Raw genomic sequence first — 27,445 nt, 5'->3', positions numbered from 1 at the left:
TTAAGGTTATAAAATTTTTGTTTGTTCCTGTGTCAGGCAGATATCTTCTTTGTTTTTTTTTTTTTCCCCAAACATGCTTTGTTTTAATTTTTACATTTAGGACAGTAATCCACTTGGAGTTTCTTTTTTATGTGCTAAGTATGTGAAAGAAGTAAAAGCTAATCTATAAGAAGGAGTAATAATGATGATAACATGAGCAAGAATCAGAGAGGCACTAAAGACAACAGGAGGAGATGACATATGCTAAAAATAATAGTAAAAGAAGAATTTCCTAGGTGCCTCCTATGTTTCAGGCACCGTGAGAACCGAGGTAAGTTGTAATCAATAGGTCACATGACCAATGAGGGCTGGAGGTTTCCTGAGGACTCAGGTCTTCTGAGAACCAGGGCTTACTCTTTCTGCTGCACCCAGAGGGAGAGTAAACCAAAGGAAGATCTATAAGCAAGAGAGCAGATGTTGCAGAAGCAAAGTCCTCCTGCATATCTCTGTTTCTTCCTATCTCTTCTCTTTCTGTGTCTCTATCTCAGTCATGATCTTCATCATAGACTTCAGCTCAATCTCATGCTCTCTATAGTGAGGAATGGTGGTAATGTGTCTTCTTTCCCCTTCCATCCAGATCATATGAGCCTCCTCTTCTCCAGGCTACCTCTTATTTTAATTCAGTTTTTACCTAGTGCCAGTGGACCCCGTCTCTCAGATCATAATGGCTGGGGCATGAGATTAATAGGCATGGTGGGTGCCTCCTTGGTGTCTCAGTGTCCACGCTCTTCAAATATGGCCATCCAACATTCGCTGGTACACGTGGAATAAGAGCGATGAGCAAGCTCAGCCTGGAGTGAAAGCTGCACCCATCATTCCACACCCCAGACAAGCCCAACCTTTTTTGGCAACAAGCCAAGCTTATCTCGGGTGGCTGAGGCCTGTGTCCTGGACCCAACCTAGCTGTGTTTGGAAGCCAGGCTGCTGCTGTGCTGCCTGAGCTTTCCCTAGCTGGCCCAGTTCTCCTGTCGGTTTTGCTTTCTCTTTTGCAAAATCTATCCTGAGGCTATTGTTTGGCTTTCTAGTCCTGACTGAATTAGGATGGTTCCATTTAAGGTGAAAACAATATAAAACAACCACAAAAAAGCACCAAAGAAGAAACAGAATAAAGAAGTGTTTTTTACTCTTTGAAAGATGAATGCAAATGTGTTTGTGCAGTGTTTTAATATATTCGAGATGCTCCCCTAACATTAGCCAATCTATCATAGCCTGCCTGGGAACCTAGGGCATTTATTACGTTGCAGAAAAGTTTGTTAAACAAGAGGCTGAGTGTGTTGGGCTGAGAAGGTGCCTGTCTGAAGGCTCCTAAATCATCATTTTTCATTACTGAACTATTAAATGCCCATTGGTCTCCAGGACTGGCCATGGGAGGGGAGGTTCAGGGGGCAAAATATGGTAGGAATGAGGCCATTATCCCCCCCCCCCCCGCCCCAGGCCATAGCAAGTATCCTCTGAGTATGACCTTCTGGAGAAAGCATGGATGAGTCAGCACTATCCATTCCCCATTCCTGGAGACAAAGCTTTCAACATACGAATGTGTGTGCATGTGTGCATACTTAGCCAAGAGGCCCATTGAAATTGCTTCCAACTCTGAGATTTTTCTAACTTTTTCTCTTAAGTATAAGATTTTAAAGTAGGAGGGATGGTGCATGACCACATGTTTGTTTAAAGCAGTAGGCACTCTTACTTCCAAGGACCATTCTAGCAGCAATGATATAATTGATGTTGGTTGTAGACACATGTACATGGTCTTAGAACAGAAAAATGTGAGGATGTCAAAATTAGATTTCTTACCCGGGCATTGATAAACCTTTGAGTATACTTTAAGAACAAGAGTGAGCCTCAACATTTCATTCCTTCCTAAATCCTGCCCTCAGGCTTTTGAGTTCAGGATGATGACACGTGACAGTAGCATGAAGGTTTTAGTAGTAGTGAATCCTAGGAAAGTAAAGTGACTCTGTCATGTGACATTGACTGGTTGGGTGGACTAGACCTGGTCAATACTAGGGACTTCCAGGAGCAGAGTCCAGACCTACAGAGACTGCCGTGGTTAAATGAGTTTATACCTGTAAAGCTCTTGGCTTTATTTGGCACACAGTAAGCACTCCATCAATATTAGTGAACACAATTGTCATTGCTAAAAACGAGGTGATGCCTCACAGCCATCTGGACCTGGTCAAAGACAGGTGGAGTCAGGGCTTGAGGGCAAGAGGGCCATTTAGGATGAAAGAGTATTCAGTGCTGGAGAGTGGGGGAGACTTAGTCTTTTACCTGCCTCTCACCCCTCTGCTGGGTATAACCTGTGTGGTTGAGTGCGCTCTAGAGTTGTGCCACCCACGCTTAGCCTCCTGAGGGCAGGGGCCATGTCCATCCACCTCAGCGGTCTGCTGCCTGGAGCATGTGCTCAAAATATGTTGTTGCAGAAATGGATGATGTGCTCAAGATGATTTGATGGTGAGCTGTGGTAGCCCTCGAAGTTTACACACTCTGAAATAATAGCATCGTGCCCACAGGGAGGTTCCTGCTCTGATCTCCCTACCTGGGGTGCGTCTGCAGTGTTACCCTCAGGTCTGGAGGCTCAAGACAGATCACAGCATCATGCCCTGAGAGACCAGGACAGGTGAGGACACTGGATCCCTACTGTAAAACAAACTATTAAAAAGTTAGGTTCATTTAGCCTGGAGAAGACAAGACCTGGGGGCCTGGAGCTCTTAATATTTGAAGGCTCCTGGGCAGGAGGATAAGAATTGTTCTTGATAGCCTTATGAACAAAAGTTAGACAGGAGATGAGACGTGGCAAAGAAGCTGTTTTTGTTGCACCATAAGGAGGAGCTTTGCCCTGGGGAGCAGTGGTTAGAGGAGTCTCAGGGGAGTTTTTTAGGTAGCTGTCCTGGGGTGTGTGGAGGACTTCAAATTTCCTTCCAAAGTAGACATTTAATGGGATGAAAACTGGCTTCTCTTACTTGTGGAGAAGTGAAAACTACTGAGGTGGCTCATTTGAGCCAGTCAGGGTTGGTGAGAAATCTCAAAAGAGAAATGAGGGGAACCTATGATTTACTGAGCACTTCCTCTATATCAGGAGCATTGCCAGGTTCTTTTTTTTTTTTTACATGACTTCTTGTCTTGGCGCACAGGTGAGCAGAGAGAAGGAAGCACTCAGGTAGAGTAAGTTGGCTAAGGCTCTCATTTTCCTTTCCTAATTGTTTCCTGGAATCCTGTGCTGTTAACTCGATCTTTTTTTTTTTTTTTTTTTTTTTTTTTTTATGCTAAGCCCACTTTTTCCTCCTCTAAATAAATGATTTGCAGGTAGAACAAGCCTGCTTCTAAACCTTCTGGAACTTCCTTCAGGAGCTTGGATGGCCCTCTAAGAATGAATTTTTGCCTTGTCAGCCCAAGACTTGCTTTTTCCTGCAGAGTCCTTGCCAAAGGCTCTCGATTGCAGTGTCCCATTTCTACCCCTTCCCCTTGGTGGAGAGTTCCAGAAAGCCTTTTGTTGACCTTCTTTTAATTGCTAATAATTATTCAATTTTATATAGCCCGGAGTGATAAATATTCATGAATATCACAGTGCATCAGGATCCAACACTTTAAGCTATTGTGTTTTTTTAATTAAACTGAAACATGGAATTAAATGCAATAAAAGGAAAAAAAGAGAGAGCATATGTACATATCTATTTCAGTTCTGCTGTGGGACTGTGTGGGAGGCAGATAGGAGGCTTTGACCTGGATGTTGTGATATTCTGTCTTGAAGTTTCCAAAGGAGATGCCTAAAATATCTGGACCTGGCCAGGTCCATTCATTCATTCACACATTTTTTCATTAGTTCACTCAGCACATATTTACTACCATGAGCCCTCACAGAGCTTCTCAGTGGGATGCAAACAGACTAGAACAGGGACCTCAAGAAGCTCATGGTCTAATCCTGGAAGAGGGAGGAACACAAACCAGCCATGCTAGAGCTGCATGGTAAATGAAAAGATAAAGCAGGAAATAGAGCCTTCCCAGAGGAGCAGAGGGTAACTGTCTGGGAAGCCGGTGAAGTAGCAGACAGGTGTTGATCCCCATCAGGACTTATTAGTTGGTCCTGCGTTCAATGCTTCTTTCCTCTGCCTACTAAGTCTCATCTCTGGCTGCGTCCCAGAAGAGGGTGGGCCACCTACCTTTCTCTAGAGAGCTATGTAGGGTGTGGGCTTGGAAGTTGGACTATTTGGGTTCACATTGCAGCTCTGGAACTTACAATGGGTGAATATGACCCTGGGTGGGTCATTTAACCTTCCTGAGCCTCAGTTTCATTATCTGTAAAATGGAGGTTATCAGAGAACCTACTTCACGGGCTGTTGTAAGGGCTACACTAATTGGTACATGTGAGGTGCCCAGAATGGTGCTGGCACACAGAATGCTGAACTATCCACATTCCATTTGCCATTGCTAGTTGCTCTGAGGCCTCGGTCCATGAATTCTTCAGGCTTCTCTCCTGCTGTAGGGCTTTGAGGTTCTCTGGAGGCCTCTTGTAAGGTCTGGCTCCTTGAGGAGGCAGGCAAACCACAGGTGAGCTGTTGTTGAGAGTTCCAGAATGCTCTTGTGAGCCCACCTAGGGAGCTAGCATGAGGAAGGCAAAGGCCTGGCCTTGACAAACACCTTCCAGAATGTCCCCTCAGATGTATGGCAGGAGCCTGAGTGGGCACCTTGGCAATCAGAGAGCAGGGGGACAGTGCAAGGGGAAAGTAGCACACCCTGTGAAACCTCTCTTTGGGGAGGAAAAAGCGCTCACGTGTAGGTGTAACACATGCTGCACTCTGTGGGTCGTGTTTTCCTGCTTTAAAATGGGAAATGTGAGTTATTTATTTGTAGCACATGCATGGGGAGATGCTCATGAACCAGCCTGGGGATTTTCTCCAAGTAAACAAACCCACTTTCTAGAGAGGCGGTTTCTTTTTACAGCCGGAGAGATAATGGAGCCCCAGAAAGCTCACCATTGCCAGAGTTTCCCGCACCTTGGTGTCCCTTCCTTGGCATCGGGAGGCCCATCTCTACCATCCTCCCCCACCCCTGACTGCCTTGTCAGCCCTCCTACTTAATAGCACCCAGCTCGCCTTTTTGTGTCAATGCATACTGTGGCTTTTTAAAGTTAGAGGTGGATGGGATGCCAGGTCGGAGAGGTTGTGGGCATCAGGAAGAGGCTCTGGGGTCTCTGTCTGATGTGATGACCTATTGGGGTTGGTTTTGTTTCAGAGCCTTGGTTCAAACACTAGCTCTGTGTGGTTTTAACGAATCAAGTGCCTTCTCTTAGCCTAATTTCTTCATCCATCACAATGGGTTTGATCAGAGTCACAGCCTGCATCCTTACTACAACCTTCCAGGCTATATGACTGACCCTTGTCAGTCCTTCACCTTACCTTTTGCTTGTTCCCCTGGTTTGCTCTGTCTGCTTGCACTGGTCTCTCTCTTCTTCAACAGACCCTCAGTGCTCCTGCCTCAGGACCTTTGCACTGACCCTTCTCTCTCTTTGGAATGCTCTCTGTCCCTAGGTAGCTGCATGGTTCATTCTCTCACCCACTTCTGGTTTTTACCTAAAATTATCTTCTCAGTGAGGTCTGCCCTCGTCCCTCAGTTTAAAATTGTGCATCCCTCCTCAGGTTCACCTTCTTTCCCTTCTGTGCTTAGTTTTCCTCAGTAACTGTCTTGCATATGACACATTTTACTAATATATTTATTGTCTATTCCTCCTGTGAAAATGGAAACTTCATGAAGACAGAGAATTTGTCTCTTGTTTCCAGCTCCCATGTGGTAGAGCGGGCAGGGCAGGTAGTTACAGAGATGGGAAACTCAGCAAAGCAAGGTAGTGGAAACCCTTTGTGATTGCAAGCTTTCGGTCTCTTCTTCATATCTTGAGCTGTGAAAAGAAATGGCCTCTTATATCCAGAAAGAAGCTTGTTTACTTGGAAAACAAAACTTTCACACTGATTCTACTCCTGGTTCTCTTTGGTGCCGGTAGGTATTTGCTGAATGAGTGAATATGAGGCCCAGTCTGGGGCCATGTGGCCTGGACTCCTCCACTTACCAGCTCTGGGAACTTGGGCCAGTTCCTTAGCCTCCCTGACTGTGGTTTCCTTTCTTGTAAAGAATGGGGATTAATGGGGTAACTGTCTTGTGGGGTTGTTGGGGGCAGTCCATGCAAGTCTGAAGAATGCCTGCATCTTGTCCGTGCTTAGCAGGTTAGCTCTTATTTTCTTTTCTTTTTTTTTTTTAATTTTTATTTATTTACTTATGATAGTCACAGAGAGAGAGAGAGGCAGAGACACAGGCAGAGGGAGAAGCAGGCTCCATGCATCGGGAGCCTGATATGGGACTCGATCCCGGGTCTCCAGGATCGCGCCCTGGGCCAAAGGCAGGCACCAAACCGCTGCGCCACCCAGGGATCCCAGCTCTTATTTTCAAAAGTACTTTCAGCTCTCCTGTTCCAATTCCAGGAGAGGGATGCCTTCTCTTGGGTTAAGGATCTTGGTGTAGCCCTCAAGAACTGACTCCTGTAGCACTTATGTGGTTGGTGCATCTTGCCTCTTATGGTGTTGTCTGAGAGGAGGGTGGGTGCTGCTGGACAGATTGCAGGTTGGATGAAATGTCATCCAATGCTTTTATGTTGCTGATGTCTTTGGAAAATGGACATCCAGGCAGAAGAGAAGAATTCTAAAGTGATCCCTGGTTAGGAAACTCAGATGCCCTGAGTTCAGTATCTAGAAGGAGGCTGGGATGGAGGGGCCTTGTTCTGGGCCCTGGAGCAAGCCAGAAGCTGCTCTGGAGGGCAGACACAGGCATTTCTGGTCTTCTGCTTTCTGCTCCAGGCTATTGCCCAGTCTTCCCGCAGGATCTTACCTATTCAGATCTTCCCTGACATCACTGCCAGTCTGGGGGTCACTGGCTATTGACCAGTGTTCTAGGCACTCTGCTTACCCATGACATCTAAGCTTGCTTTGGCTCAGGGCCTTACAGAACTCAGAGGAAGACCCTGAATGTCCAGGTGGTAGGGATAGCTACTCCCACCCTCCCTCCTGCATTCCTCACATGGACCATTCAAATCAAGGTGATGTTGGAGCTGGGTCTCCACGGGTCCAGGAAGCTGAGGAAGACTTGGAAAGAGAAAGTCTTCTTTTATTTGGGCATGGTGATCAAATAGGAGGCTAGATACAGGCTTGGGTTTGCCCCTTGGCCTTAGCAATACTTCTCAGGGCCAGAACACCTGAGAGTCTCAGCACCTTTGACTCAGAAATAGCAGATGTTGCACGGGAGCCCCAACTGTCTGACCCTTGCTGGGCCATCTCTCTTGCTTGTTCATGGAGAAGTGGAAGAGGAGGAGCCAACCAAGACCTACCTGGTATGTCAGGGAAACTTCCAGGATGATTTTTCTGTCAGCATGAGGCCCTGAGGGAGGGATGATTGATTGATTTTGCCTTGGTGCTCTTGTGATGGCTCATTGCATTTATACAATGGGTGACTTTTGGGGCCATCTGGTGTTTATCACCTGACTCTTATCCCAACCAAACAGGAACTCAGAGAGGGATGGGGAAGCCTGGTAATTCTGGGGTGGAGCAGCACCAGAAAAATCTGGCTTGGTATCACCAGTGGCCAGCAAGACCTGGGATAGGCCTGCCTTTGTTGGGCTGCCCTAACAAATGCCATAGACTGGCCCTCACACACCGGCGTGGGCTGCCGTGTGGCAGTGTGGCACAGTGCTCCCTCATTAGACTTCTGTGAGCCCTCACGCTCAACACTGACCACTTGTGGGACCTCTGGGCAGTTTTGACTCACTCTGCAACTCTGGCAGCTCCTCTGTAAAGTGGGGATGATGGTAATACCTATCTTAGGAGGTTTCTCTGGGGACTAAATGAGCCATTACATGGACATGCACGGCGCTAGGCATTTATTTAGAAAGTACTCAGGAAATGTTGGTGCTGGTTATTAGAGAGATGGACAAGATCCGTGGTGGCCGTTTGGTGAGGGCGGCTCTGAAGGAAGACTAAACTGGGCATTGCCAGAACTGCGTCTGTGAGGCAGAGACAAAGGGCACCACAACTCATGTCCAAGCATGAGGTCACCGGTCATCCCTGGTGTCACCTCTTACACCGAGTCTACTACTTCCTGGCTCCAGCGGAATCCTTTCGGTGGGCAGAGGCTGCAAAAGCCAAGGCCAGCCTCCATTGCCTTTCTGGAGTGAGATCACAGGGCCATGGGCCTGCACTCAGCCCTCCTTGCCCAGCCAAGAGTGGGAGGCAGTGGCTACGAGGGTCATCTGCACACTGCACCCCACACATCCGGAATCATGTTACCTGTCTGATCCTCAGGTCCAAGGCCCCTCCACCCAGCACTGCTTCCCCCAGTTTACTAGAATTCCTTATCCTGCTGACTCCAGCCCTCCACCTTCCACACCGCTGAGCCCTCACAAATCTTATAAATGCCTGGGAATAAGGCATAACTCCATGCAGTGTTTTTTTAGTAGGGGGCAGAGAAAACATTCTTTCTTGTTCTGACTGTTTTCTGGATGGAAGGACTTAGCACCCCTGCTCTCCCCCAGTGGTCACTGGGGGTCTCCCCTCCCTTTCCCTCCACATGTCCTGGGAGGCTGGCACCTAGCCCAGTGAGACCCCCTAGAGCTGAGGTGGGGTAGGTTTTTGCTTCTTTTCTGGTGTTTTTTTTTTTTTTTTTTTTTTTTCTGACTTTGGCATTGGCTGATGCTCCTGCTGACCTTTTGTCTGCTCCTTATTGCCCGGTGGCAGTGAGGTCCTGGGGTGGGAGGGAGGCAGAGCCAGGGAGAAGCACAGCTGTGGCAGTGGAGTGAATGCAGATGGGATGAAAGTGGGCAAGTGCAGGTGGCAGCAGCTCGGGGCCTCCCTGGAGGGGCAGACCCCCATGTTGCCTTCTCTCTGATGAGAGGAGGCGCGGGGGAAGCCACTGTGTCTCTGGAAGTGAAGCTCTGACAGGGGCCTGGCTTTCCCAGAGGCGACAGGGGCTCTGGAGGAGTGCTCTCCAGGTCTCAGTTTTTTTGTGGGGGTGGCATAGGTGAGGGGGCTGATAGCAGTGGTGACCAACTTGGGGCTGGGGGTGACAGGGGTCCAGGTACTGCCAAGTGCTGCAGACTCAGGCTGCAGAGGCGTCTGCCTTACTCACCCCTGCAGCCAGCCTCCTGGGCAAATAAAGTGACAAAATGCTGATCATTGTGAGCTTTAGAACACCCACACCCAGTAAATTGCAGAGATGAAAAGCTGGGGTCCCCACGGGGCTGGTTCTACCCTGGTGTAACAAGCCTGGAAGGTTCAGGAACCTTAAGAGGGAACTAGATGAATTCAGAATGACACATTTTTTTTTCTTCTGCTCTGTTTTCCTGCTTTGCTTTCCCCCTCCTTACTTTTCCTGGCTATTCTGTTCCCATCTCTTCCTTTCTACTTGTGTTTAGAACCTCTCACTCTATGTGATGGAAAAGACCTAGGCTCCTGGGAGGAGCTCCATGCAGTCAGTGGTCTCTCAGAACCATAGAGCCATTTCTCTCAGGCTCCGCATCCATCCATCCATCCATCCATCCATCCATCCATCCATTCCAGTCCTGCTTAAAATTCTCCCTCCACCAAGGTGGCCTCTCTCTCCCAGCTGTAAGCTCCATCAATCAGAGCACATGACTCACACTTTTAAAGATCTCCCAACCTGTCTGGCCTGGGGAGTGAAGTGCTCTTTGAGACACTTGGGAGCTCGCTGGGTTTCTTCCCTCTTCCTGCTGCCTTTAGGTAAGGAGTGGCTGAGTGAGTGCAAACGCCCTTTCTTGACCAAATGTCACCAGTGACTGAACCTTTTTTTTTTTTTTTATTTTCTAATATGAGACAGCCCCAAGTTCAAATGTCTAGAAGAGGTCATGGCAAACACAAATACACATTAAGGTGTAAATGACTGATGGAAAGTTCTCCTTGGAGTGTGTTCATGTGCTGGGAGCAGGAGCCGAGGGAGAGCCTGGAGCACCAGTGGGAGGCAGGGGAAGAGACGCCCTTCAGGATTCTCCTGGGGCAGTGGCTTCAAGTCGAAAGGTAATAATTTCAGCATATCAATGCTTTGGCTCACCCATAGCTCCAGATCCACTGTGTATCTGGAGAGAGGGGGGAAGGGAGCTCAGAGCTGGAGGTCATAGGCTCTGGAGCCTGACTCTCCTGGTTCCAATATTAGTTCTCTGGCTGCGGTCAACAGGTCCTAACCCCAAGGTTCTTCATTTGTACCGTGGGAATAGTAATAATACTGATCTCACAGGGTCGTCCTGAGGATTTGATGAAATAAGGCGTGTACTTCACTTTGCAAAGTGCCTGGCACATAGCATCTCAAAACATTAGTCCTCCTTCTCTCCACCCCCTGCCCTCATCCTCACCATCATGTGTAGCTTTGGGTTAGGAATTTGGAGCAAAAGTAAAAGGAACTCACATACTTGAATCGTCAGTCATAGCATTGCCAGGTTTAGCAAATAAAAGTGCCAGTACATTTATTTATTGCATATCTGAAGTTCAAATTCCACCAAACGCCCTGTATCTGGGAACCCTGCTCAATCAAGCCTCTCCCCGACCGGGCTGTGTGGGGGGACTAGGGTGGGTGGCGCAGGGGGTACGGAGGGTGCTGTGGATCAGGGTGCGCAGAGGCACAGGCCCTGGGCACAGGGAGCAGCCACACCGAGGGGCCCGCGCCCATCCCAGCGGGGGTAGTGGGCAGTGGGGAGCGCTCCTGTTTTCTTCCTGGAAGCTCCTGAGTGTGCCCCCCCTGCGGGCGTGTTGGGCCGCGCACTCCACTCTCCTGTCCCTGCTCTAGTTCTTCTCCTCTGCCCCCCTTTCCTCCCTGCTCCCCATCGCCTCCCCACTCCCCTCCTCATTCCTGCCCCCCCCAGCAGTCTTTCTGAGAGAGCTGGTGTGGGTGGGCTTCTGACGCATCCTTGGTTACCTGCTGTTCCACACCCACAGGCTTCTGCCCCTCCACGTGCTGACTCCAGAACCTCCCCGGCAGCGTCCTGAGCACCCCCTCCCCGCAGCAAGGGAACACCAGGGGTTAGGTTCTGTGTGACCCCGAGGAGATGAGCCTAGTCCCCACCCCTCCAGGTGGGCAAGCATGCCCCCAAAGTGAGGGTGTGACATGTAGAAAAGCCATCATCTTTAGTGCAGTTGGGGATGCCCTTTTATGGGGTTAATATTCTGTTGTTTCATATGTTCAGGGGGCTCAAAACTCTGGCCCCCATTCTTTTTACCTTAGCACAAAAGACCCTTCAGGACTTGCCCATTTTCTCTCTTTCTTGCTGTTTCTCCATCACTCCTCTCTTACCCCCTGAAGTTCCTGGTAAATGGAAATGCTTTTAGTTCTAAGAAAGCTCTTTACCCCTCATACTTTCAGGCCTTTGTCACTCTGTGTTTCTCCTCTCTTGGCAAGATCTCATCCTTCAAAATTCAGCTCAGATACCTCTGCCTCTGAGAAGCCCTCCTGACCAGCCCCTGGGAGACTTGACCTTCAGGGCTATTTCTCCTATGGTCTGCTTTGTGTGTAGTGACAGTGAAGCCCTTGTTACCTTATGAAATTGTGATTGCATATTTGTCTCTTCATCCACACTGAAAGTTCTTTGAATCATATATTTTTATTATTCCTACCTCAGGGCCTTGGCATGTGCTATTGGATCATCATGGGATACCCTCATCTTGTCACTGTTCAATGCAACAGCTGCCATATCAACCCTCAGATCTCAGCTTAAATGTCACCCTGTCAGAGAGGCCTGCCCTGACTCACCTTACCCCTAGCTAATTATTTTGTCAGTCTTTACTGCTAGAGGATAGCACCTAGGAGGGCTAGGCTCTGTTAGCTGGGTCACCATTGTGTCCCCACACCTAAACTCAGGGTTATTTGCTGATGGGTTGGAGAAGGAGAGGCATGTGGAGCAGGAACACTGAAAGCCAGGAGAAAAGGAATTCCAAGTCAGGATTCCCTAGATGTGATTAATGGAGAAGGGACATGGGGGCCAATTTCTATGTAACTGTACATTCCGTCTTGTATGTGGCTACCTTAGTTAAGTTTAGAGCAGATAATTCCAGTGTGTGCCATTATCGTTTCTTTCCTTTTGCACATTTTAATTTTAATATATATGTGTCTTTGAAATTTTCTGTTTGGTTACTTACAATCTAGTCAACAGAAGGGTTCTTTTTCTGAAAATATGTAGGATGTTTGATGAAGAGTACCTACAGTGCCTGAGTCAGCTCTGGGTTTTGGCACACTGAGGGCTGGAGTGTCCTTTGTCCCTTGCCTGCAGCTGGGAGATTCCCTTATAAATACATCTGGCCCTCGGTGGCACAACTCACAAATGCCTGTTCTTGGTGGTGAAGCCCTTCTCTGGACCCTGGAACTCCTCCAGGCAAGGAGATAGGGAGCAAATTTGAGGATCTAAATGTTTAGTCCCTGGAACTCCTGCTAAGAGTGAAGCCTGGCCTCCTGGGAAGGGACCTGAGAGATTCTCCACCCAGAGCTTTTCTGCAGGAGGAAACCAAGGCTCATGGAGAAGAAATGCTTTGCCCAGAGTCACACATCTGAGGCAGGACTAGAACCCAGATTTTATGTCTTCATCTGGGGTGCCTCGCCCTTATCTAGCTAGCTGGACCCTCATGTAGCGCAGGATGTTAATTCAGAAGTGTACACTTCTGTGCAGCAGGAAGCTTTATATTTATTTTCATTGCACAAACATATTTCTCTTCTTTCATATTCCTCCTCTTCCTCCTGTTCAGTAGCATGAGAACATTGAGCAGATGAAGGTATAGTGTTGGGCTCGAAGGTAGTGGGTAGGCAACAGGTGTTTCCCAGTTATCCATGATCCAAACAGGCCCTGCTGAACCCTGCCTGTGCCTCATGGGACCAGACAGACTGTGCCGAGGGCTTTCCTCTGCTAGCAATGATCCGTTGGTTTCTTTATGGAAGAGAGCACCTACATGTGTTCAGAGCATTTTGTTTTTCAGATAAAGATTTTAAAAGCCTGTTTCTATGTAGCTAACCTTCTGAGGGGTCTGCTGGAAAACGCTTCTGCAGGCTGCTTTGGTTCGGGTGGGTGGTTGCAGCTGGCTCAGACCACTGAATTCTTCTAGGACACCGTCCGGAGGACGGGCTTGGCCAGCAGCCTTGGGCAGCTTGCTAGCAGTGCTGTTGCCCTCCTGACATGCGGTAAGGGATGGGGAAGGGAGGACTCCATGGTAACGAGGCTGGAGAGCCCAGCGCCATGGTGTCATGGCAACCAAACAGAGGAATTCCATCCACATAGTGACAGAGGGACCCCTGGACCTCTCGCACTCGGCTGGCCCACTGCATTAGCAACCAGGCTATGGTCTTCTGTGATGGGAGCTGGGTAGGAGGAGGGTGAGAACCACTAGGGAGGGAAGGTTGGAAGAAGTGGTTTTGTGTGTGGGTTTAGAAAACTAAAAAAAAAAAATAAAATAAAATTATTAAGAGAAACAGAAATAAAGAAGGCTCTGTTGGATAAGTACCAATAAAAGAGAAAGAAATCAGATCTGAGTTTACATGACATACTCTGGGAAGCGTGTCCTGATTCATCCCTCTCCTCACTGGGGCCATTTTGTTTTTCTGCTTCGTGTCTGGTCTGGAACATTTGACCTTGGCCTTGGAGACAACACTCATTTCAGTTTTCCACCTCTTTCTCGGAGCACTGTTTTTCTCTGTTCCTTTTACTTCCTCAGGATGTGGAATAGATGCTATAATAACACTCACTGGCTGTTCTGTCCCTCACCACGTGGCTTGTGATGTTGCCATGTGTGTCTCTTTTGGTTAGTTGCATGGACTGAGTGTCTGGTTTCTTACTGGGCAGTGTGGATACAGGCAGATATTTGTGAGTGGATCAGGATCTGATTTGGGGTCAGGTCAGGTGATTGATTGGGGGTGGCCTCTGGTGCTGGGGTCTTTTTAGTAGCCTGGCAGTCTTTCTGAGATGGGACTGTCTCAGTATGGATCTGAGAAAGGATTTGAGCCTTCATTCTCCTTCCTCATCAGCTACAGAAGAGTAGGGAGAATGGAGAATATGGGAAGACTTGGGGAGAAAAAAATAGAGGGAAGCATGGACTACAGCAGGGAGGTCTGTGTCTGTAGCAGCAGAGAAAGAGCATGTGGTCTGTGACTTCCAGCCATAAGTCTGGATTACAGGTGCTTCAGTGGTCAAGATGCAAATGTCTTTGAGGCCTTTGGGTAGAATGGGTCGAGTTTTCTGTGTATACACAGTGAGATCCTGTAAGGTTAGGCAAGGGCTTAGACTTTTCTAACCCCCATGCTGCCTGCACAGGGATGGGTCCCCGTATTTGGATGCCTTGTGTTTGTTGAATGAACTATTGTTCTTGTCCTTGTGAAGCTTACACTCTACCTGAGAAAATGGAACATCTCTCCATGGATAATGGAAACATGAATAGACTACATGTTTTCAAGTGTCAAATAAAAATTTGCTGGCCAGTGAGTGAATGTTTGGGACATATGGGGGCAGGGGTTAGATATTCAGAGATTGAGGAGGTTCAAAAAAAAAGATCATGATCACCAAGGCTGGTGATCTAGGCTGTGAAGGAAAACATGCCTATATCCTTTTTTAAAAAATATTTTTTTTATTTATTCATGAGAGACACAGAGAGAGGCAGAGACACAGGCAGAGGGAGAAGCAGGCTCCATGCAGGGAGCCCGATGCGGGACTCGATCCCGGGTCTCCAGGATCACACCCTGGGCTGCAGGCGGCACTAAACTGCTGCGCTACCGAGGCTGCCCCAAATATGCCTATATCCTAGGGGCCCTCAAACTTGAGTTGAATCAGGATCATCTGGAAATCTGTTTATGCAACTTTTGGGGCCCTGCTCCAAAGATTCTGGTTGAGGAGTCCTGGGAGTCTGCATTTTTAATGAGGTACTTAGGTGATTTTGTTGGAGGTCAGCTGGGGATCACACACTTAGAAACACTGGTCTAGCTCAAGGGCACTCCTCATACTGCAAAGCCTCTTTGAGCCCATGAGCTTTGAGGCTTCCTCTTCTTAGGGGATTTGTAAACAGGTTTAACAACAGTAAGGTAGCGTCTGTGGGACTGGCAGATCTGGGAACCTTGCCTTCTCCAGTAGAGGAGAAAGCATCAATTCAGGCTTTATCTTTAACTGGTGAAGCCAGGAGGCAAAGGCAAGTGGGCTGAGCTCCAGTGTGTGTACTGGGAAGAGAGGAAGCTCTCGCTGGGTGTGTGAGCTTCACACACAGCCAGTGATGGTGAGCTCCTGTCGTTCCATGGGCCACACCGTGGGAGCTGTGAAGTGCCGGAGAGGATAGAGAATTTCGGGGGAGGACTTGCTGTTTTAAGGGGTATCTCTAAATAGGAAAGCAAAGCCATTTATAAGTCAACCTACTTCACGGAAGGTTCAGAAAAACCCAATCCATCTACCACATTTTCATTCATTCTGACTTCGTGCTGCCATTGGATATTGGGAGGGCACCGATGATTACATTCACAACCCTGACAGTAATAACCAAGAGCTAACATTTGCTAAGTGCTGTCTGCACATGCACCGTGCTAAGCACTTAATGTTCATCATCCCATTTAATCTTCACATTGACCCTATGAGGTCTGTGCATCATCGCTTTCCACTTAACAGTGGAGAAAACAGGCATCCAAGATAACCTGCCTCACAAGGTACAGCTGGCGATGGATGGATCTGAGGTTTGATGTGGATCCCTCTGTTGGAAGCATATGCAAGGAGAGTCTTTGATTCAGCTTTCTTCTCTCCTGTCTTATTAACTTCTTTTCCCATGAGACAAGACGTGCATTTTCCTGTCATCCAGTTTGTCCCATGGAGATCCTAGCCTTGTAGTTTATTATGGAACATGGAGAGTGGAAATGGGATCGAATAAATGGATTTTTCAAGCCTGCGTTTGGAATGAAACCTTTCAGTGAGTCACGTGGTGCGAGCAAGAGGAGCATGCATTTCTGGGTGAGGTGCTGCTGAGCTGAAGTGATTGGGGAATAGCAGAGCCTTGATTATCCGTGTGGTTGTTAGCAGAGTCCCTCTTCTCTGTTGGTGACAACTAGCTTTGGCTTGATAGATTAAAAACTTTCCCCCTCTGTCCTTTTGGTGGGCACACGGATATTCTTATCAGCACAGAAATCCAAATTGTCAGATAACAGAACCTGAAACTACCCTTCTCTGAGGCAGAGGCCCCAGGTGGGCACTTGGTTTGGGGAGGCAGCAGGGGATCAGGGAAGGAATTTTAGAAGTAGATGAGTCAAATCCTGCCTCTCTGTTTGCTTTGGGCTAGTTAATTTCTCACGTTTTCTATGAACGTGGTTATTATAAGTGAAACAGTGGATGTTGTGTTGTATCACCAAGATCCCTCCCTTCCAGATGTGCCTCTTTTTCCCTCTGTTCCCCCACTCCTGCCATGAATGCTGGCAGCTGAGTCCTCCCCAGGGATTGCCCTCAGTCTATGAGAGCTGCCTAGCTCAAGGTCACACCTGTTCCCTGAGGGCAGCCTGTGTCCACCTTGAGGGTCAAGTGACCTGGCATCTAGACCTAAGGCTGGATGACTCCTGACTCCTGTGGATGGGCAGAGGCCTCTGTTGTGGCTGCATCTTCCCTTTGTCTTCCCAAGAAGGAGACTTCATGGCCTTCTGCCCAAGTCTCCAGACTTGGCTTCTCCCTGGACAGTTGTCTTGAGCCTCTCCCCTGAAAAAACCCTCCTGTATGCAAATCTCTCTTTGAGTTCCTGATACCCAACCCAAGACACTTCTGTTTTGTGATAATTAAATGAAATCATTGATCTTAGTGCCCAGGGTAGTGCTTGAAAAGCATTAGGTCCTCTGTAAATGTATCTTTCATGTTATTAGCTTTAACATTTCATAAAATATATAGCTATAAAATTTCAAGCCACTTTTCTGTATTTTGGAAAAATATTGAATATGCAGTTGTGATCAGGGCTTAATAAATTTCAGTGAAAGTAGGAATTCTTTGGAGCTGTGAAGGAAGCCTTCCTATTGATTCATGTCAAACTTCATTATAAGAAGTGGTTTGGGACATTTGGATCAGCTCTGTGTAAGGGAATTTATCATGATGATTTTTAAATTTTATTTTACTAGAAGTGATATGCTCTCTTAAGGATCTTCCCAAAGATATTTTTGCTTTTAGGAAGAGCTTAACCAAACTCAGTCTTTTAGGGGGGAATTAATGAGGAAAGGAAGTGCTGTAAATCCAGCAGGGGAAGAGGGAACGTGTTATCATCTGCACCTGCTCTTTCAGTCTTCCCAGTGTGTGTGCCTGTGTGTGTCCCTACAGTGTGTTTGTGGTTTCTTATTTGCTGGAGCATTACGGAATTTAGCTGATGGTCATCAGTGGGAGTGGTTAGGATAATGGAGGCTCCACTGATGGAAAAGGGCCTAGTATATCGTTTTGAAATAACCTTTTGCAGGTGATTATAACAGAAGTAGAAAAGGAATGGGAAGAAATTCATTCATTACTGAAATGTGTAGCATAACAGTGAAAGGTGCTTTTCCATCCCTGCTTCTCAACACAATTCCATTTTCTCGAAGTAACCACTATCATAAATTTAGCACATGCCTCCCTTGGATTTTCTCTATATGTGTATGATCCTATCCCTATAGATTTACAATGATGCATTTCATTGCATGCATATATGTGCATATATATGTGTATATTTTTTAATGAGGTCCCATCATAGATTCTCTCGTGTCACTTACTTTTGCACTTCTTCTAATTGGGCATCTTTCCAGACCTGTATATATAAATACCCTCCATTCTTTCTGATGTTTGTGCACAATATTCCATTGAATGGCTGCTCTAACATTTATTTAAAACTACCATCGGTAGGTATTGAAGTTGTTTCCAGATTTTCAATATAGTGAAACAAGCTGCTGTGAATATCCTTGTTCACACATCCATTATACCACTTAGATAAATGACCCTCAGCTCACACAGGGTTGGATGCACAATAGTAGCTGAATCAATAATCATTGAATTGATTTCAAGGCTCAGTGTAGCTTGAGGAGAGATTAAAAGGCGGAGCCTTCCTTAGTACACAATCAGAGGTGCCTGATTTTATAGACGTCATTGACCATCAGAAAAATATTTGGACAAGAAAGGGTGTGGTGCACCAAAGTCTTCCTTGGTGAAAGTTTGTTTTGGCCTGATGGCCTACGCCCTGGTCCTGCCTGCCATTTGTATTTATGTCACAGAGAACCTCTCCTGTACAGTGGGCTTTGCCTGTATGCTGATGTTAGGATAACTGGTGTGCTCTTCCTTTGCAGTTTTAGGGTATGGGCTTTGATCCAAGCACATATGCTGATGATCACAGGGCTGTCACCCAAGCCAGTTAAAATGCTCACAGGTGTTTTAGGCTTTACACAATGAGAGAGCTGTTCAAAGAGAACAGGTGCACTGTGGGGGTGCTGAGCCTCCAACATGTAAATACACTTAGAAAATGATCCCCTATGAATAGTTAATTTTAAAATGCATCCAGAACACACTCTCTGACATAATAGTTGATCTATAGCCCCATTAATGCATCTAAGTGAAAGGTCTAAATTTAATGATGCCATTCAGCATATTCATGGTCCTGTCTGTGGTTTAATTCTATTATCCGGGAGCCCATGCGGGCCCAATGCACCTGATGCTGCCTGCCCCATCGTGCTTTAGCAAAGGGCGACTTTTTCATGTATTTTGTACTGTATTACCTCAAGTTCAGCACAGGAGGTTTCCATGAGGGCCCCTATTGGAGCATCTCTCCAGGAAATCACGGACCGTGCAAATCCACAGTCCATGCATGCAGCACCATCACTTTGTCGAAGCACTCTCTCCTTTCCTTCACACAGCACTCTTGTGAAGCAGGGCAGACACTTAGTAGCCCTATTTTACAAGTGTGAAACCTGAGGGTCAGAGTTTACTGGCTCATGCAAGTTCCTACTGGATCAGTGATAAGGCGGGGACCTAAGACCAGGTTTCCTGTTTTGAAGTCCTTAGATTCCTTCAGCAAATAACAGCCCATCGAACATATCTAAGTTGTGTACACAGAGTGTGTACACTGATACATAACATTTGGAGCACCCAATGAATTCAGTGTGTTCAGATTCCTTGGGGAGAATTTTTAGGGTTTTTGTTTACTTTCGACATTCAACCGCCCTTTTAGTGTCACTCTCACAGTTCACCGTATGGCTGACCTTAAGCACAGGTACATATACACACATGTATATCAGTGCTCACAAATTACATATAAAGCCATTTAGGAAGAAAGAGGAGTGATGTCATTATAAGGAAATTTAATTAGACCCCTCATTGAACAAATGGCTATTGAACGCCCACCCTGTCTAACTCTGGCTTTGACTCAGGAAAGGTAACCAAGCTGTGCAAAGAATTGTCCCTACCCCCAGGAGCTTGCAATCCAGTTGAGAAGAGAAGACCATTAAATAACACAGGGAAGCGTGTAACCAGTTGTCCATCACAAACCATGGAATTCTTCCCTTCCGTAGGATTTTGGAAGAAGTGGGTTTCCTGTGGGATGGAGGAGTCAGGGAAGCAGCATGGGTCCCTATAGTCTCACAACAGAAGGATCTTAGAGGCTGAGTAGCACTCAGATGAACGGAATGGGAAAAGGAAGGGCATTCTAGGGCCCTACGAGCTCCAAGTAGGTTTGAAGGTTAGTGAGGAAATGTCAGGTATTCGTAAGCAGAGATGATGCATCATGTTACTTTGGATCATGTTTGTTAGCTTCCAGGGCATCCTACAGAGGTGCCTGAATCACTGATTCCCAGGGCTTATTTGCACTGACAATACCCAAGGGTATATGCATATAAGAATAAAAGCCTGGACTACCAACATATCTTGCAGATTGAATACTTTGGGCTTTAGTTTTAGTGTCTCTGATTACTGAGTCATCATCTCTGTATCCTCACCTTATCATTATCATCCATGGATGTGGGGGCAGAGCTCTTGAAGGGGGGCCGTGCTATGTAGGGAAGACTCATCCTCAGGGTGCCTTCTCAAGAATATAAAACCAATCCTACATATGGATCACTGTCCTACAAAGTATATGCCAGGTAGCAAACAGGTCCAAACTCTGAAAAAGAGTTAACTTTAGGCTAGGATGTCTAGTCTTGTTTCATAGAGGAGGGTGGGAATTGGTCCTTGAGGAAGGCTGGGATGGGGCTGGCTGGATGAGTGAGTGCAATATGGGTGGGCCAGATCATTCTGGGCCAGAAGAGCCACCTGCACAAATGCAGGGCAGCATGGTGATGGTCTGTTTGGGAAAGAGGGGATCAGTTTTTCTGGGCCAACTAGAGTATTTGTGGGACATTAGGAGGAGAAAGTCACTCTGATGTGAGAGTCTTTGATATCAGTTTAAGAGATTTAAGAATTTGGGTACAGAGTATTAAAAGTTATAATCAGGAAGAATAGATGAGAAGATAACAGGAAATTGTTGATTGTTACAACATAATAGGAGCTAATAGATTTTTAAAAATATGCAAGATTTTAAAAGATGGATGATTTGAGTTACTCATTAGGATAATTGCATCTGGGTGCAATGTGAGCTTTCGTCTAGAAATAATATATTCCAAGATTCTTAGAAATTATTTTCTCACCCAGTTCTAAATAAAAATGTAATAAATAACCATTCAAGAGACTGTTGACATGTTGCAAACATAACATGCCATGGAACAGAATGAAGTCAAAGCACTGCCTAAGGCTGTGCTTCAGATGCTTGAGTGTGTGGGTAGGCATTGAGCTGTGGTTTTAGGGGTGGGATGGTATGCCCTGAGCCATCCACATTCTGTCCCTTGATCATTTTGTGAAGGTAAATGAGATGTGCCTTCACTGTTCCAGTCAGGAAGCTTTAGGTGGCAAGTGACAGAAACTCAACTCAGAGTGTTTAGCCAAACTAAATAATTAACCTAAATTCAACTAAGAAGTCTGGAGTGGATGTAGCTTCAGTTGTGGTAGGTTCTATAGGCTCAGTTGGAGGAGTCTGTCTTTTTCTGTCTCTCCTTCTAACTCTGCTTTCCTCATTGTCAGCCTTCATTTCCCAACGGGTATTCTTCATGTGGTGGGGAAGATGGCAATTCAGAGCTTGCAGTGATGAAAAGAGTGTCCATTTCCTCGTTCCCCTCTTCATCCTCCCCTCTCTTTCTTTACTATTATTTCTGAAGAAGTTGTTCTTGCTTGATTCATGGGTCCACCATACCACTGGACCAATTACTGGGCGGCTCGAGGAGACAGCACTTTCTGGTTGGCAGCCTCATCAGAATAAAGTGGAGTGGGAGAAGCAGTTTCCCAAAGGTAGGTATATGGACCAGACCAGAGAGAGAGAGAAAGAGATTGAGAGAGAATGAGAGAGAGTGAGAGAGTGAGCAAGCGAGAGAAAGAGAAGCTCAGCTCAAGGTGGTACCAGCTGATGCTTGCTATCATAGGGTGGGGTCCTTTGGTCCTATGGTTTTAGGTGCTCTCTGCTTCACACCATCAGCCCCCTCCAGGACCAAAGGACTTTGCCTTAGGTTCAACCTGTATGCAGCAAACAAAGTGGCTATCAGAGGCAGGGACCTACTGGATCTCACAGCCAACTACAACCCAAGCTCTTTGGCTGGATAAAGTGACTTAAGTCTTCAAATTTCTGCCCCAAATTCCAGAAAAAAATATTCATACTGATAGAGAGCAATGCTTGCTTAGAGGTTGAAGATGTTGAAGTTCTCTTAGAAGTTACCAGAATGTAATCCATAGTGAGTTTTCCATCGTGCGTTGCTTTACTTGGAATAAGGCTCATGTAGGAGATGAGTTAATAGGTCATTTGCTTTTGGCTACCAGGCTTTTGTTCTACTGTGTCAAGTTCATATTTCCTGAGTGCCACCTCCCTGGAGAACAATCTGAGCTTAGGGAGTGTACACATAAACAGCCTTTCCCTGTGAGAGGCTCTTAAAAAGCTCACAGCAAACACTGTTTTGTGCATCCCTTCCACATCACTGGTTTGGAGGAGGGAGATGGATAAGATTTTCTCCATTTGATGGATTAGGAATGTAAGACATGGGGAGGGTAAGAGATTTGTGAGGGAATATCAGTGGCAAAGCCTAAAGATGGAAAATGGCACTCCTCATTTGCAATCCGTATTCCTAACAATTGGTTGTCATCTTTTCTGATTTCAATATGTTATTTCCTTTCAAAAGAGTAGCACCTTGAGCATTCACTTTAACTGGAGAGTCCATTCAGATCCATTGGTGAGCCCAAAGGATAATAGCCAAGAAATCATTTAATGAGATCTACACCATTTTACAAGGCATGCTGAGTTTCCATTTACTTGTAGCACTGCATACAATGTGCCTTTCTCTGATTTTTCTTTTAAAATAAAGTAAAAAGTTTGTTTTTTGTAGCTTTTCCAGTGAGTGCTAATACTCAGTGCAATGGTAATGAAGGGAGTGGATGTCTAGTTTAAAAGTTCAGGCAAGAGTAGATACTATTGACAAGAGGCTCCTAAGCAGGTATCAAGTACTGAAGTAATTGGTTTGTGATTTTTTTTTTTTTTGGTATTGGGTGGAAAATGATCCTTCCCAGCTCATTGAACATTGTAGTGCATTTGTAGTACTTTGTTTCATTTCTGTAGCTGCTGCTGCTGCTGTAAGGTATTGTTGTTAAGTGAGTCTAGTACCCAAGGAGTTGGCAAACTGTTTCTGTAGAGGGGCAGAGGGGCCGACAGTCAATATTTTTGGTTTTGTGGGTCACAGGGTGAACTACTGGACTCTGTTGTTGTTGTGTAAAGCTGCCATGCACATTATGTACATGAATGGGTAAGCCTGTGTTCTAATAAAACTTTATTCACAAGAACAGATGGAGGACCAGATTTAGCCCATGGACAGTAGTTTGCAGATCACTGGTGTACACAGCCCGCTGGGGTCCATGTGGACTCCTCTGCATGAGCACACTGTGTATTCACAGTGTTTCTGCAGCCTCCATCCACTCCCTTCCTGTTTCTTATGCAGATGTGTTGTTACAGGATTCCAATTTTTAGCGGTGTTTCCAAAAGCCCCTTTTCCAGGCTTTGCACTTCCATCTTGAGAGCTATGGACCTTGGACTAAACTCGGGGGCTTGATGCTAGCTCTGTAGAAGCCAAGAAAAATCTTCTGGTTCTAATGTTGGAGTTCAGGTACATGGTCTAGTAAAATGGCACTAGACAGACATTGGTGAGTCTTAGGCTGAGTGACCCTGAGCAAACTACCTAATCTTCATGTCTGTCATCAACTATAAGAATATCCACCTTGCTCACCCTATGGGGCTGTTGTAAGGATTACCCATTCATTCTTTTTCTCTTTACTGAGCACCTGCTTACTGTCATTGCTTTTGCTAGGCATTGGGGATATACTGGTGAACAAAACACCTGTGGTACCCTCAGGTGATCATATTCATTAATGGTAGACAAAACTTCAAATCGATTGATTATACAAGAGTTTAAATTTTCCTGACCCTTTTAAACAAAAATATTCCCAAAGACGAAGGGAGATTTTGGGTTCCTTGTTTAGAAGCTGAACACTATAAAGAAAGCCAATGGGAGGGTAGTTTAGATAAAATGATAAGGGTTGGGTGTGAGGGCAGGGAGAAAAATGAAAGCAAAACGTGTTAGAGTGGCCTGATGGAGCTACTTCCTACCAAAGTTCCCTTCTGAGAGAAATCAAAGAGATTTTCAACTCCATCTGGGCTCTCAACCTAAGGAGATTACCATTAAAGTCAGCTAGTCGAGGGTAAAAATAAGAGTGTAGGAGGATTCATTTTGAAACGTTGTCAGGAACCAGCTGGAAAAGATAGCAGTTGCTGTGATTACTAGGAAATTTCTTGGAGGGTGTAGAGGTGTTTATCAGGTAATCTAATCTGTCACCCATTTCAGTGGCATTTGGGTGGTTGGGTAAGCATTTCAGTTTCAAAGGAAATAGCATCAAACAGGAGAGAAAATGATGCAGTTATTTTCAACTCTGGGTCATCTTGAGCAGTGTGGATTTCTTGTCAATCAGAATGGATAGCCTGTTCCAGTTCACTTCTATGATATTTTCTGAGAAATACCTTTGGGCCCTGCATGGGGTTGGAAATCTAGGGTGGGGTGGAGGTGGTGGTAGATAGCTAAACACAGGCAGACTCCGGTTCCAGCCTTCTGAGGGTCAACTTTCTGGAAAGTGTATGTGAAGAGGCTTTGTAAAATATGATGGATCACCTTCTCCTTGGAGCAGCAAGGAAATAGGGCTCGTGAGTGCACATCCCAGGACAGCACCTGGCAGAACCAAGAGTGTGTAAATCATTGTGGAAAGAATGCCACCATATGTTTGATGTTTCAGTCATACCACCTCATTTGGAGATTCACAGAATACCATGTGCCTTTCGAGATGTGGTTCTGTGTGAAGGGGATACCCTTCACCCCGACTTTGCCATACTAGCTCTTCTTCTTAAAGACGCTACACATATTCTCCTCCCTGAAGGTTTCTTCTCTTCCCTTTTCCTGCCTTATCCACAACAAGCCTGGTTCAGATGTTCCATCTCACCCCTTCTGCCTCTACTTTCCCATTCACGTGGCTCCATTATAGCCCATGACTCACAAGATTGTAGTTGTTTGTATTCTACGATGGAGACCAGTTGCTGGTAATTGAAAAATGTGTGTGAAATTTCGGGAAGTCATAGAAAAAATACACACATAGCCTGAACATATTATTTCGATGTAAAGCTGAGAGCTGTATGTTTATTTACCCATTTTTTAAAAAAGACAAGCAAGCTCAAGGTCTTTTCTTTGCATTTTGGTCTGCTGGTTAGTGATCTAGGTCTCTGTTCTTGTTTAAATCACACCTGTAATACATCATCTTTAATTTTCAGTTCCTGATTTTGTTTTAAAGATTTATTTATTTATTTATTTATTTATGTATGTATTTATTTATTTATTTATTTATTTATTTATTTATTTATGAGAGACACACACAGAGAGGCAGAGAGAGGGAGAAGCAGGCTCTCTGCAGGGAGTCTAATGTGGGACTCAATCCCTGGACTGGGATCACGCCCTGAGCCAAAGGCAGATGCCCAATGGCTGAGCCACCTTGATGTCCCCTGATTTTTTTTTAATTTTTTAATTTTTAATTTAATTTTTTTAAAGATTTTATTTATTTATTCATGAGAGACACACACACACACAGAGAGAGAGAGAGAGAGAGGCAGAGACACAAGGCAGAGAGGGAGAAGCAGGCTCCATGCAGGGAGCCCGACGTGGGACTTGATTCCGGGTCCCCTGGATCCACCCTTGGCTGAAGGTGGGGCTAAACTGCTGAGCTACCTGGGCTGCCCAAGGTTTTTTTTTTTTTTTTTTTTTTTTTTTTTAATGGAGTGAGAAGACATTGGGAAAACGAAAACAATTCAAAGATTCTGGAGTCTTCCTAACACCCAATATTTTATACTTTTCCTGTTCACAGTTGATTCAACCACATTTTCAAATGTCTCACCTTTATCAAGCCTTTGCAAAACATCCAAATAAGCTTTTATAGAAACATGGATTTTTTTTGTGCTCATTTTCTGTTGATTTACACACTATTTAATTTTATAATATAATAACAAGTATGACACCTATACATAGTTTTGAGAACAAACACAATTAGCTCTTGTGAACATATAATGCACCAGGTGGGAGAAGGAACACTTGGGTATACGAGAGTAGAGTAATATGTGACTCATGTGGAAGGATGTGATTGAGGTGGGCATCAAAAACAACAAGAGCATCAGTTAATCTAGCAGGTCGGTTAAGCAAAGTTCAGTTTAGAGTGCATGTTCTTGATTGAGCTACTATGGTGCCTATTCAAGTGGGTGTTCAATAATATGCTAAATGAATGCATGAATGATCCAGTAAGTGAAGGAGAGAACTTTTGGGAATAGGCCACTGGTATTTGAACTCATAATTGCCCATCTCTGTCTATAGGAGTGCTGAACCCATTTCAAAAGGCTAGACTTTCCCCACTGTCTTTGAAATGAAGAGATGAACAGAAATGTATCTCCAATGAACAGGGCACAGATTTCTGGGTGAGCCTGCCAGCTGGCTCCCTAAACCCCTGCCCCACCTTCCAACACAACTGCTGTCTTCCTGATGAATGAAGTGTCTCCTTTGCTCCCTGGATACTCTTTCTGCTATTACTTCTTATTTCAGCCCCCTCTACTTTGGCTCTGAAACCTGTAAAATGTTCAGGGACCAGAGTTTCTAGAGAGATATACCACTGGAGGAAGTCATTTGTATTAATATTCTGTGTGTTTTAAACCCTTTTAATGAATCTGATTTCACTGCAGCATATGGAACATCAGCTGGTGAGGGAGGTTGCATGTACATCAGATTTCTGATATATTTCTGATATAGCCCCACTTCCATGTGGATAATTTTACTTTACCTGTGAGAAGACACTGATGAGAAGCTAATGTATGTGTGTGACACATATGCAGCTCCCCCCCATATATATATACACACACACACATATACACACATGACACATATGCAGCTCCCCCATGTATATATACATTATATACACACACATATACACATGTATCTATATAAAATTATTTTTCCCTTAAACATGAAACAGGTAAGTATGAGTACATGGAAGATTACTTTGGAGATAGGGGTCACCTCTTGCAAACCAGGGATCATGGAAAGACATAGACTGAAGCTTTTAGAGTGTGTGTGTGTGTGTGTAGTGGTTAAATTAGTAGAAAGAAGCAACATCTGCTTGAGCCATGGCATAGAGATAGGACACTCCAGGGCTTATTCACAAAATGGAGTGGTTCAAAGTTAAATCCAAGAAGCAGAATAATGTGGTGAGGTGGTAGCCAAGAGCGTATCTGCTTGTTTCAGATAGTTCTGGGTTCAAGTTCTAGGTCTGCTGCCTGCTAGCTTTGTGGCTGGGTCACTTATTGCTTTGTGTTTTAGTCAATAAAAAAAAAATTCATTGGACCATCTTCACAGAGCTGGTGGGATGATGAGATTTTTATATGGAAAGTAATTCACACAATGTCTGCTCCACATAAAACACTTAAAAATGTGATATTCTTATAAATATTAGTATATCTGGAGACAGCACAATTATGGCCCGCTATCAGGGCATCTTTTGGGCTGCTTGGGATCAGGAGGCCTTCAGTGAACCAGACTCTGATTAACTCCAGGTGGTACAAAGTGTAGTGCTAGGTATTGTGGAGGTGGGGGAATCAAAGAAGTAGATTTCAAGATTGCACGATATAGATTTGCAGTATAATAGGAGAGGGGTCTAATATCCATAGAGGACAGAATTGCATTCAAAGAAAATGTATAAATGAGTATCACCGATGAGCTTCCATCTCATGCAGGG

General features: G+C 45.5%; 1 protein-coding gene and 1 long non-coding RNA gene across 3 annotated transcripts in view; both read left to right on the top strand.

Moving 5' to 3' along the window:
• SORCS3 (sortilin related VPS10 domain containing receptor 3) overlaps window positions 1-27,445 on the top strand; it is a 579,951-nt gene that overhangs the window by 29,383 nt on the left and 523,123 nt on the right. The window lies entirely within an intron of this gene.
• LOC140620905 (uncharacterized) overlaps window positions 1-27,445 on the top strand; it is a 78,788-nt gene that overhangs the window by 8,305 nt on the left and 43,038 nt on the right. The window contains exons 2-3 of one of the 2 annotated variants that reach the window (XR_012020648.1): window positions 21,125-21,388; window positions 26,035-26,274. This is a non-coding gene — a long non-coding RNA (uncharacterized lncRNA). Of the gene's footprint in view, window positions 1-21,124; window positions 21,389-26,034; window positions 26,275-27,445 lie in introns of those variants that run through there. The other variant, XR_012020649.1, reaches the window with a different exon arrangement.

The sequence above is a fragment of the Canis lupus genome, chromosome 29, assembly GCF_048164855.1.
Source record: "Canis lupus baileyi chromosome 29, mCanLup2.hap1, whole genome shotgun sequence".
NCBI classification, from domain to species: domain Eukaryota; kingdom Metazoa; phylum Chordata; class Mammalia; order Carnivora; family Canidae; genus Canis; species Canis lupus.
Note: the sequence above shows the minus strand (reverse complement) of the source record. Positions and strands in the feature narration are given on the sequence as shown.